Source organism: Ovis aries, chromosome 13, assembly GCF_016772045.2.
Source record: "Ovis aries strain OAR_USU_Benz2616 breed Rambouillet chromosome 13, ARS-UI_Ramb_v3.0, whole genome shotgun sequence".
NCBI classification, from domain to species: domain Eukaryota; kingdom Metazoa; phylum Chordata; class Mammalia; order Artiodactyla; family Bovidae; genus Ovis; species Ovis aries.
Window position 1 is genome coordinate 7,748,320 of NC_056066.1, and position 13,427 is coordinate 7,761,746.

The following is a 13,427-nucleotide window of genomic DNA, read 5'->3' on the forward strand; positions in this document are numbered from 1 at the left end:
AAGAAACCTTTCAGAAATAGTTTTACTTGTATTCAAATGGTTGTATTTTAATTTATGTATATGAGCAAACTCTGGGCAATGCAATATCTAATTAGCAGAATTATAGACTTTCTATTTTCATAGACTTTTGATTTTCATAGACTAGTTTCTACTGTTTGAATAACAGTTGCTTTAGGCCCATACGTTTTCCACTAAGTGCATTTCATTTTTTAATGTCATTGGGAAGAATTTTGCTTTTCTATTTACCTGGAGGGCAGTATCCTTAAACTCATATTGTCTGCTTTATTCTCAGAGGTTCTCCTTTGTGCTTTCTAAAAGTTTCTGTGAGTGTTTGTTTCTGAAGGAGGCTAGCTAATTGTCTTTCCCAGGACTATTTGATTATGGTCTCTTCATTAGTTTAGTTTATCTATTTACATGCCTCTTTGATAGCAGTTTGGCCTTCTGAGTTCCTCTCCAAGAATGAATGATATCACAGTAGAAGGGGAACTCTTGATAAGAGGTATATTGACCTCTATTGTTCTATGATTGCACTTTTACTGGCCTCTGAGGGCAGACCCAATAAATATAGGAGGTTTAGAATTCTAATGTTTGTTGAAAAGCTAATTTCTTAGAAATGTTAGGTAGCAAAAGTTGAATTGAGATGCAGCTGCTATATGTTTAGAGGAAAGGGAGGTGGCACTAAAGATAATCTCTCAGCTAAAGGATGGATTTCTTTTTCTGTTACTACAAAATAAACACATGGGTTAAACTGTTTTATGAAATAATTCTTTCTAGAAGCTATTTTCAGTTGGGAGTTGAGTATATTTAAAAAGAACTTTTTGCCTAGCCAAATTCCTATGGTTTTATAGCCATGTTTAATCAGTTTTATCTCCATTCAGACAGACCTTAAACAGAAAAGAAAGATAAATGGACAGTTTTGGTAATCAGTATCCAGAAGAAGGTACATTGGCCTGGGAGTTAGGAGTTCTGAGGTTTCCATTCCCTCGTCTGCCATTCAGAATATGACTTATTATCTGCTCTGGGCTTCCCACGTGGCAAATAAAGGCAGCAGGGATTTGTTGAATGCCAATTATGTATTGTTGCTTCTTTTTTTTTTTTTTTAAGATGTGGATTAAAATGTAGAAGAGGCAAGAGATTATGAAAAAATGTAAACTGTACTAAAGGCACTAACTTTGAAGGCCAAGTCTTGGATAGCTTCCATCAGCCTACCCCATCCAAAAATATATGCCCTTTTGCTGCTTCCATTTGTTTTCATTTTTGTTCTTCTTTTTTTTTTTTTTACTTCTTGCTCTTATCAGCTGTCTGAAATTCTGCCAGTTGGAGGTGAACTTGTAATAATATGTACCCCTTTTGAAATAAAATGTGCCACCTCTGAAAAGACTGAGTTTCTCTGAATTAATTCAGGTTGCTTTCCTCTCCTCCTTCATTACATAAGGGAGATGAACTGCAGTAAGGGGACAGCTGTCCCAGTAGGAGGGGAAGGAAGGCAGGCACTTTTCAACGAGAAGCCCTTTAGGCTCACAGTCTAGCATGTCTGGGCTCCATCTTGGCTTTACCACTTGACTGTAGACAAATTACTAAATCTTTCTGAAATCATTAGCTCGGTACTTGACTTACAGTAAGTACCAAATGAGTGGTAACTGCTAGGATTGAGATGAGGGCATCTGAGCCCTTGGAAAAAGGAGGCATTAAGAAATAAAATAAAATAAAATCTGAAAAAACAAACAAACAAAGAAAAGAAGTGGTAGAAGGAAGCACAAAGAGAGGCCAGGGAGGACCAATGGCACGGTTTTCGCGCTTCAAAATCCCCCTTTGAAGGAGTCGTTCTGCATGGCCAGGAAATGAGCAAGGAAGTGGGCGAATACGCTATTACCCTGTTGATTTTTTTTCTCCTGTTGTCTTCATGCATTTCATGGTCCCACGTCCCTAGGATTTAGAACTAGTAGATACTTCGGGTTGAAAAGGCATTTGCCATTTTTTTTGCATTTTGTTCAGTTTTATGGGTTAGCCAGTGGATCTAACACTGTACATGAGAAAATGAATTTCAGATGGTAAACAACTGGCTGGAATATAAGCTTACTTAGCATATTCTGTTTTGAAAACTGTCAGATGATCTAAGCTGATCATGTCGATGAACTTCGCATTTTCTGTTTTTGTGAAAGGTGATGAGATTTTCCCTGATGGAGGACAGAGGAGGTTGGATTTGGAATCAGGTTTCCCAGGCTGTGCTGTTGACTTGTGTATCCATGTGAAAACAACAACCACCAAACCTCTTCTACAAACAGCTCCCAGAGGAAATGGAATAATTCAGGCCCTCCAACCTGCTTAGACTTAAGCTACCCCATTCACTTGTTCATTCATTCACTGTACACAAATTCCTTAAAGTTCCCTGTCAAAGAAGCTAGTAGAACTAGATGACCCCCAGACCACCAACTATGATATTTGAAATTTAATCTTAAAAAGTATTAAAGCTTCCTTAGGTCTTAGAAAGAAATTCTTGATGATTTTTCTTCCCCTCACCCTCTCCCTGAGAACAAAGTCTTCAAAGTTGTGTGGAAAGCAAACCAACCAACAAAATCAGCTTAGGCTTTTGGTATATTAAAATGCCTTGTGCTTATTACCAGTAAAGAAGTTTTTGGTTGCAAGTGACGGAAAGCTCAAGCCTTACTATCTAATCAACGATTGGAAATCCTGTTGGTCCATGAAACTGAGAAGTTCAAATGTATGGTCTGGCTTCAGGTGAAGCTTGATACAGTGGCTTGAAATATGTCAACAAGGATACAGTTTTTCCCTAGCTCTGCCTTTCCCAGTGTTGGCAGCCTCCTGCGGCCATATACATTGGATCTTTGGGAGCTCCGGGCTTTGACCCTAGGCAGTGACAATTCCACATGTCACATTCCCATATTGCAGTGCTCAAGGGAAGATAGGTCACCTCCAGAAGCTCCTACACAGGCGCAGATGTATGATTCACTCTTTCTCATTTCTTTAAACTTGATCACACATTCATTCCTGAACCTATTATAGGAAGATAGTGGGATGTGTTGGTGAGCTTAGTCCTGCTGTAAAGAGCTATAGGTAGGGTTAACCTGACTCAAACACATGGGTGAGAATGGAGGACCATGTTTGATCTGGAAGACAACTGGATACTGTTAGTTTGAGAAGGAAGGAGCGGATGCTGGAGATTAGCTCATTTTTAGAGGATTTGGCATGCTGAAACTTGGGCATGTTTTATAAATTTATAAACTTGAAGCTGCTCTTTTTCTTTTCTTTTTTTTTTAAGCCAAAATTTCTATTTAAATTACCAAAACATCTTTAAAAGATTTTTCTCTATTTGTAGACCCTCTCAAGTCTAGCCCAGTTTTTCCTGTCAACAGGTAGTGATGCAAGTCAGGACACATCAGTACTACATCTTAACATGAGCCTATGGGATGTTAATAAAATACATAGAGAGTGCACATTCAGCTATCTGTAATTCTGTGAAGTCAGGCCAGATGTTTAATGCACCAGTTAGAAACTGTACCACATTGTTCGGAACAATTCCAAAGGGTATTGGAGAAATAATTAGATTATAGCAGGTCACAGATGCCTTAGAATACGAAATGGTTTTAAAAATGCTAAATTAAACTGCTTTTCTGTTCTGATATTTGCCTTTTATTAGTCAATACTTAAAATGTACCTAAAAACAATCACATATCCCTTTTAAGTATGTTTCCAAAACATACTGCACTGGAGTGAGATCTGTCATTACAGGACTTGAAAGAGAAATCAAAGCAAAACATCAGGTGGTTATTTCCCTGCCTGCCTGCCTGTCTGCTCACCCTCTGATCCACCCTTATTTTCCCCACATCCAAGTTAGACTCTTACTACAGTTTAGGGATTGGGAGAAAGACAATTAAAAGAAAAAAAAAGAGAGAAAAAAACATCCCTTTGACCTTCCAAGAAAGAGGAGAAATTGTGGCTCAGAATAGATTAGTACCTGGCCACAGTGACGGGCTGAGGCTATTGCAGAACTAAAGACCGCTGATCCTTACTCTTCTCCCTTTTCTGTGCTTCAGTGTCTGGCCATGCAGATGGTGCATGATCCAGCTCCAGCTGATGTAGGCTGTGTCCTTGACCCCTGCCACTCCCTAACGCCCTGTCACCCTTCTCACTTTGTTTTTATATAAAATGCAAAGCTCAACATTCAGAAAACGAAGATCATGGCATCTGGTCCCATCACTTCATGGAAAATAGACGGGGAAACAGTGGAAACAGTATCAGACTTTATTTTTTGGGGCTCCAAAATCACTGCAGATGGTGACTGCAGCCATGAAATTAAAAGACGCTTACTCCTGGGAAGGAAAGTTACGACCAACCTAGATAGCATATTCAAAAGCAGGGACATTACTTTGCCGACTAAGGTCCATCTGGTCAAGGCTATGGTTTTTCCTGTGGTTATGTATGGATGTGAGAGTTGGACTGTGAAGAAGGCTGAGCACCGAAGAATTGATGCTTTTGCACTGTGGTGTTGGAGAAGACTCTTGAGAGACCCTTGGACTGCAAGGAGATCCAACCAGTCCATTCTGAAGGAGATCAACCCTGGGATTTGTTTGGAGGGAATGATGCTAAAGCTGAAACTCCAGTACTTTGGCCACCTCATGTGAAGAGTTGACTCATTGGAGAAGACTCTGATGCTGGGAGGGATTGGGGGCGGGAGGAGAAGGGGATGACGGAGGATGAGATGGCTGGATGGCATCACGGACTCGAAGGACATGAGTCTGAGTGAACTACGGGAGATGGTGATGGACAGGGAGGCCTGGCATGCTGCGATTCATTGGTTCGCAAAGAGTCGGACAGGACTGAGCGACTGAACTGAACTGAAGAAGCAAACCTGGAGCAAGCAGAGAGTGAATTCTTCCTCTGACACACTGTGTGTGGCCCTGGGAAAAGAACTTCTGTTCTTTCACTTATGAAGATGGAGATATGAGACCCATCTTGTTTTCCTATTGTGGACTTCAATAAAGTAGGGCATTGTAAAGGGTCATTAAATCTGAGAAAGCACTTACTTATCAAGACAGAGTTGAAACTTGTACATAGTTGCTTTTTATCTTCATAGTGATGAGTAGGGCCAGGATCTTTCAGAAGGTTCAATCCACTACTGTTAAATTAAGCTATGTTCTCTAACAGTTTATCTTTGGGAAAGAAGCAATTTGAGAAATGCTTCTGTGTACTGTCCTGGAAGCTCAGACCTTAAGATAATAGTATCTAAGTCTTGTTCTGAGACATAATTACAAATCAAGGGACAAATTCCTTATTCTTAGGAATGACTTAAAACATAGCTTTGGAGGAATGGCTTACAGTTATTTGGAACAGATCAGTTCAGTTCAGTTCAGTTGCTCAGTCATGTCTGACTCTTTGTGACCTCATGGACTGCAGCATGCCAGGCTTTCCTGTCCATCACCAATTCCTGGAGCTTGCTCAAACTCATGTTCATCGAGCTGGTGATGCCATCCAGCCATCTCATCTTCTGTCATCACCTTCTCCTCCTACCTTCAGTCTTTCCCAGCATCAGGGTCTTTTCCAGTGAGTCAGTTCTCACTGACTGAGAGCAGATCAATAGTCAGTTCTCACTGACAAAGAGTAGATCAATATACCTCTAATTGTTGAGATATGTATTTATTAGTTATCATACATGTGGATTGGAGAAGGCAGTGGCACCCCACTCCAGTACTCTTGCCTGGAAAATCCCATGGACAGAGGAGCCTGGTGGGCTGCAGTCCATGGGGTTGCTAAGGGTTGGACACGACTGAGTGACTTCACTTTCACTTTTCACTTTCATGCACTGGAGAAGGAAATGGCAGCCCACTCCAGTGTTCTTGCCTGGAGAATCCCAGGGATGGGGGAGCCTGCTGGGCTGTCATCTATGGGGTAGCACAGAGTCGGACACGACTGAAGTGACTGAACAGCAGCAGCAGCAGCATACATGTGGATTACCCTGGAGCCACATGATCCTCTCTGTATAGCTCATTGTTAATATCCACCAAAGCTGTCAGAACTTGCCAACCATATTATTGTTTCACTGTTTCTGGAGTATTGGTACTCATTTTAGGTACCCAAATAGATGCTAGTAAAGTAATGCTCAAAATTCTCCAAGCCAGGCTTCAGCAATACGTGAACTGTGAACTCCCTGATGTTCAAGCTGGTTTTAGAAAAGGCAGAGGAACCAGAGATCAAATTGCCAACATCCGCTGTATCATGGAAAAAGCAAGAGAGTTCCAGAAAAACATCTACTTTTGCTTTATTGACTATGCCAAAGCCTTTGACTGTGTGGATCACAATAAACTGTGGAAAATTCTGAAAGAGATGGGAATACCAGACCACCTAACCTGCCTCTTGAGAAATCTGTATGCAGGTCAGGAAGCAACAGTTAGAACTGGACATGAAACAACAGACTGGTTCCAAATAGGAAAAGGAGTATGTCAAGGCTGTATATTGTCACCCTGCTTATTTAACTTCTATGCACAGTACATCATGCGAAACGCAAGAAACACAAGCTGGAATCAAGATTGCCGGGAGAAATATCAATAACCTTAGATATGCAGATGACACCACCCTTATGGCAGAAAGTGAAGAGGAGCTAAAAAGCCTTTTGATGAAAGTGAAAGAGGAGAGTGAAAAAGTTGGCTTAAAGCTCAACATTCAGGAAACCACGATCATGGCATCTGGTCCCATCACTTCATGGGAAATAGACGGGGAAACAGTAGAGTGTCAGACTTTATTTTTTGGGGTTCCAGACTCACTACAGATGGTGACTGCAGCCATGAAATTAAAAGACGCTTACTCCTTGGAAGAAAAGTTATGCCCAACCTAGATAGTATATTCAAAAGCAGAGACATTACTTTGCCCACTAAGGTCCGTCTAGTCAAGGCTGTGGTTTTTCCAGTGGTCACGTATGGATATGAGTGTTGGACTGTGAAGAAGGCTGAGCACTGAAGAATTGATGCTTTTGAACTGTGGTGTTGGAGAAGACTCTTGAGAGTCCCTTGGACTACAAGGAGATCCAACCAGTCCATTCTGAAGGAGATCAACCCTGGGATTTCTTTGGAAGGAATGATGCCAAAGCTGAAACTCGAGTACTTTGGCCACCTCATTTGAAGAGTTGACTCATTGGAAAAGACTATGATGCTGGGAGGGATTGGGGGCAGGAGGAGAAGGGGACGACCGAGGATGAGATCGCTGGATGGCATCACTGACTCGATGGACATGAGTTTGAGTGAACTCCAGGAGTTGGTGATGGACAGGGAGGCCTGGCGTGCTGCGATTCATTGGGTCGCAAAGAGTCAGACATGGCTGAGCGACTGAACTAAACTGTACTGAACTGAAATAGATTTTCTGAGAGGAGTGGTTTCTGAAGTTGTGAGATTTATCTTATTTCCAAACCATCTTTGTATTTTCCTTGTGTTTGGAGTTACCTCTTTTAAGACTGATATTTTCCTGAAGTCCAAGTTACTTGGGTGCATAAATATGTTTGGTGCTTCCCAGGTGGCGCAGTGGTAAAGAATCTGGCTGCCAAAGGAGGAGACACAGGTTCTATCTCTGGGTGGGGAAGATCCTCTAAAGTAGTAGGAAATGGCAACTTGCTCTGGCATTCCTTCCTGGGAAATGCCATGGACAGAGGAGCCTGGGGGGCTACAGTCGATGGGGTCAAAAAGTCAGACATGACTGAGTGACTGAGCACATGAACATGTTTAATGTTGAAAGAAACATATTTAAAGTAGAATCAAAAACTGAGGGGCTGGCTCAGATGGTAAAGAATCTGCCTGCAATGTGGGAGACTCGGGTTCAATCCCTGAGTCTGGAAGGGAATGGCAACCCACTCCAGTCTTCATGCTTGGAGAATTCCATGGACAGAGGAGCCTGGCGGATTACAGTCCATGGGGTCCCAAAGAATTGGACACAACTGATCCACTTACACTTTCACTATACTCAAAAGCGATTTTATATTATACCTGTTTATAAATGACCATGGAAACTGTTCTTCCTTGGCACTGTCTGGGAGAAGCAGATGTACTACAATTGATATTTTTTCCCTTAAGAATTGGCACGTATTGATTATCTGCAAAATTTTTTAAGGAATGAAATATTATTAATCAATTAGATTTGGACTAAGTGAATGTTTTATAATAGCATCTATTTAAAATAAGTTAAAATTATCATGGGAAATTATCTTGAATATAAATCTACTTATTTAATAAATTTCCTGACCATGATTCATGACAAATATGTTATAAACAATGTCTATGGTCCCCTCCATTTCACTTCCTTCATACTCTAAGTGATTAAGCTAAAATTTGGGAAATTTAAAAGGATATATAATTCTTTCATTATGTAAGTTTTTATTCCTTTTGTTTGACATTTAAAATGTATTAGTGCTACAAATTTGTAGATACTTTCCTAGGTTTCATATGTCTGTTTAAAAATTAAGATCTAGAATTGATGAGTCTTTTTAAAAGTGCACAGATATTGCCAGTATGTTTTAGTGGGCTTTTATCCTTAATAAATTGTTGTTTTTTTTTTAAATGGGGATAGAATTGGTATGTGATTTTAAAAATGTTACTTTTAAAAATTAGTCATTTTTGTTTGGAAGGCAGCTTTCTGGTAGTTTAATTCTCGTGTTCACACAGAAGCAAGACTCTGTGAGTCACTTCCCAAGCAGCCCCTCTTTGTTTTCTCCAGTGGCCCAGGGAACAGACTTGTCACTCTGAAGTGCTCACCTGTAATTCTGTCCTCCCCTACTTCCCTGGGGCGAGTTTGAAATAAGCTTATCAGATCATATCTTATTGACAAAAAGCAAAGCTTACTGGTTGACAGAAGAAGAGGAGAGAACAAGTAAAACATAAATGACAGAGGTTTGATGTAAAAAAACAAACTGGGTTAACGTTTTTAAATATTTTTTGAAACTGGGACATACATCTTTTTATATTTGCTTCATTTTTACTTTATGTAAAATTTTAAGTGCAATAAAAGCTAACCGTTTTGTTTGTTAATAGTTATATGTTCCCAAGCAAATCTTTCTATCATATTTTTGGAAGAACTTAGAGAAAAGTATGCTGCATCTTATGTGCTTTAAGTATAATTTTCTAATAGAAAATAGATATGGCTTTCAGACAGAAAGAGCTTTTGGATAGGAAGTAGAAATATTCTAAATATTGAAATCAATTATTATAAATGTTAAGTAATTATAAGGATATTTTATATCATATTTAGGCTTCCCTTTTAGCTCAGTTGGTAAAGAATCTGCCTGTAATGCAGGAGACCCAGGTTTGAATCCTGGGTTGGGAAGATCTCCTGAAGAAGGAAATGGCAACCCACTCCAGTATTCTTGCCTGGAGAATCCCGTGGACAAAGGAGCTTGGCAGGTTACAGTCCATGGAGTCACAATAATCGGGCACGACTTAGTGACTAAACCACCACCATATCATATTTATATACTGTCTTCCTCACTAAACAAAAATAGTCTTAAGGAACTTTTAAATTATATTTATTTCTTGTCTTCTTGATCATATAAAACAGTATTACCATCTCCATTATAATGCAGCTGATATTTATTAATTGCATAGCAGATGTAGGAACTTATTCTGGGTACTCTGAAGGTGGTATGTGCTGGAAGTCTGGTCACTTTGATTCATTGTTTCCAGACTCTTTAACCAACCTTCTAAAGTTGCTCTATCTACTAATACATATACATGGGTCAAAACCATCTCCTGACTGCTAGATACTGGCTCCTAAGCAATCCCAGAGAACAAAGAAATCTGACCTTGGTCTATGATTAAGAAAGTCAGGAGAAATGTAGCCAATGCTCTGGGCTACAAAGAGAGAAAGAGAGAAGTTGCTTAGTTGTCTCCGACTCTTTGCAATCCCATGGGTTGTAGCCTATCAGGCTTCCACGTCCATGGGATTTTCCAGGCAAGAATACTAGAATGGGTTGCCATTTCCTTCTTCAGGGGATCTTCCCGACCCAAGGATTGAACCCAGATCTCCCGCATTGCAGACAGACGCATTACCCTCTGAGCCACCAAGTAGTATAAAACTGTATTTGAAATGAGACTGATAGCAGCTAAGGAGGGAAAGGTTTGGAAGGAAAGAACTAGAGCTGCTAAATAGCAACAAGTTGAGGGGAAGAGAGCCGCAGTAGGTAGATTTTTTAAGAAGTTTTCACCAGTTACTATGGTAGTAAGGGCAAGCAAGAATACTAGAAGAAATTCTCTGAGAACATTCCTGAAGCATATCATGAATTCATCCTCAGTCATCCTTGTTATGAGTTTTGGGGAACAATAGAAGAGGTTGCTGAAACAGAGACCAGTGAGGAAGAAAGAGAAGTTCATAGACTTGAGGAAACTAATGGTATCAGTGTAATGAGACTAATATTCTGATAATGGTGATATTATGAAAAGACTGATGGAAAGCTAAGTGGAGACCAAAATCCTAAAATTTGATTGGAGAGGAGGGGAAAAGGTATTGAGATATGGAGATATGTTACTAACTTAGGTTTTTAAGGAACATGACCTTGCTCAGTTCATACCCTTCCTCGGCTCTTCCAGGAAAGACTGTTGAGGCTTTCCAAAAGTTTCTTGTAAGTTGACAGTGGGGTCCCTGGGATTCCCAAGTTATTATCTGTCTGCATTCAGGAATGTTCCCTTCAATAGGAAGGGTCTTCTCTACATGGAAAGGAAACCACCTGCTTTAGGATGGTGAAAGCCGACATATGCTGAGAAAGTTAGAATGGCCTAACTAAGCCATGCCCATTAAATGGAGTTGTGTGCTTGAGCCTGCAAGACACAATAATTCATCCTCTTGTCCGTTAGGAATATGGGGCAGCTCTCAGAGCCTTCTGGTTTGTATCCAGATTAACATCTAGTAATGGGGTCGCACAGAGTTGGACACGACTGAAGCAACTTAGCAGCAGCAGCAGCAACAATGTCAGTGGAGACAACAAAGTCATTCAAAATATGAAACCAGAATATATAGGTTTTAGAACATGGAATGAAAGTACTGTGTCATTAAGAGTTCATTATAATTTGTGTCAGAAAGTATAGGAAATAAAGCATTCAGAAAAAAGTTATACCAGTTCAGAATGTCATCTACCATGTTGTGTGCCAGAATCCTAACAGGCATTTCTGTTTACACATGGCTCTTCTGAACCTCATTCCTGCCTTTGACTTATCCTATAAGAACAGCATCCTTCTTTAGTAAACAAATGAACACACTTCTTCACTCAGCAGTTACAGAAAGCCACTAATTCACCTGTAAGTCTCAAGGATTGATTTTGGTGGAATTATGCCTCAATTATATATGTATATATATATTTGCCTCAATATCTCTAATATGGGATGCTTACAATCTTATATAAAAATAAATGAATGTTGTTTGGGAGGAGACAGAATGACTCTGAAGCTTATGCTGTTAGGAACCATTTATTACATTTTAATTTAATTATGCACTTTAATGGTGGTAAGAATTGACCACCATTGCCTGTTTTAATCAGACCTGTTGCACTCGAGTGTTACAGTTCACTTTACAGAAGTTAGAAAGAATGATAGCAAGAGGAAAATAAAAATGAATTCCCAGTATTCAGTGTCAATAGAAGGTAGTGTAAATCTTTTAAGATTTTTATAATGTATCTATATGTAAACAAATAAAATTAAGAAAATATGTATTATATTTATCGCTTTGACTTTTATTATTGTAACTTTTTTCACTTAAGAAAATTGTCAAATTGTCTCTGCATTATCAAATATGCCTGGATAGTATCCGTTATAATGGGAGCATAGTATGCCATTGTTTGCACAGATAGCAGTCACTGTAACTAGTCTGTCTCTTTGGGCATTTGTGTGTTCTTCAATTTTTTAAGATTATAATCAAAATTATGATGAAAATCCTTTTAACTAAATCTTTGTGCTGAAATTTATTAAGATAACTTCTTTGAGGCAAAACTGATGCTTCATAGAGCTGACATTTTTTAATTAATTTGCTGTAATCACAAGATTACCCTCCAGAAAGGATGTATTCTCCCAACCCCTGCATCCTTGACAAGTCTGGGTGATTAATCTTCATCTTAATACGAGATAAAATTGGTCTTGATATTTTTAAAATTAGTATACGTAGAAGGGAGCACATTTTCTTTCTTTTTGGGCCATAAGGCATTTTCTTTTACTTCATTCCCTCCTTCCTTCCTTGTTTATTTATTTATTTATTTTTGGGTAGTTTTGTCTACATAAGGATGTCTATATCATCCTTTTTTTTTTTTTTTGAGAAGTTAAACAAAGGGAAGTACAGAGAGCAATGAAACAGAATATGTAACACCTAAAATTAATAAAGGTTTAACTTTTGTGGTAGCTCAGACGGAAAAGGAGTCTGCCTGCAATGCAAGAGACCTGAGCTCCATCCCTGGGTTGAAAGGATCCCCTGGCAGCCCACTCCAGGATTCTTGCCTGGAGAATCCCATGGACAGAGGAGTCTGGTGGGCTGCAGTCTGTGAGGTCACAAAGAGTCGGACACGACTGAGCAACTAAACACATATAATGTTTCATTTATTTTAATTATTTATTGCTTTAGATCCTTAAAATAGAATATAAGAATATATATTCTTATAATACATATTGTATATATAGATATATAATATAAAGTTGAAATATCATTTTCTCTCTAATCCACTTACCTCTTTTCTTCCCCAGAAGCATCCACTGTCATGAATTTGGTGGTGTATTTTCTGTCTATGTTTTCTTATTCATTTAATTAAAATTAGAGTCAGCTGTTAGCCATAAAAATTAAAAATAAGAGTGACTTAACATGAAGTTAACCTCTCACTTGTGAAAAAGTCCAGGTACATAGTCCAGGGTGGGCATAGTCCTCCACCCAGTGACCTGGGATTCTTCTAGTTTTTTGCCTTATATTGGGTGGCTTTGATCTCATAATTCAAAATAGTGACATCCTCATTCCAAAAAGGACAGAAAAAGGTATTAAAAAGTATATTAACAATTACCTACCTGTTACAAAAATTAATACTTATTTTAACAAAAATTAATCAGTAATAAGCTGCAACGTTGCATTCAGTTGTCCCCCTGTACAAATAAGAGTGCAAGGAATATTCATTTACATATCTCCTCTTCTGCATGGGTGAGCTTCTCTGGCTTACGTACCTCGAAATGGAATTTCTGGGTCTTAGGTGATGGCTCTCGGTACACAATACTATACTAGATATTGTGAAATTCTTCTTGTTAGGGTACTTTCAGCTTCAAATAACAGACAATGGACTTCAAAGCGGCTTAAATAAAGAAATTTATTACCTCACATACCAAGAAGCCCAGAAGTAGGGATGCTCTAGGCCTGGCTTATTCATTGACTCAAGGGCTTGCTGTCTCCTCTTGGCTGCAAAGAATCAAGTGCAG

At 39.2% G+C, this 13,427-nt stretch overlaps 1 protein-coding gene across 2 annotated transcripts in view; it reads left to right on the forward strand.

The window, feature by feature from the left end:
- MACROD2 (mono-ADP ribosylhydrolase 2) overlaps window positions 1–13,427 on the forward strand; it is a 2,324,156-nt gene that overhangs the window by 368,010 nt on the left and 1,942,719 nt on the right. The window lies entirely within an intron of this gene.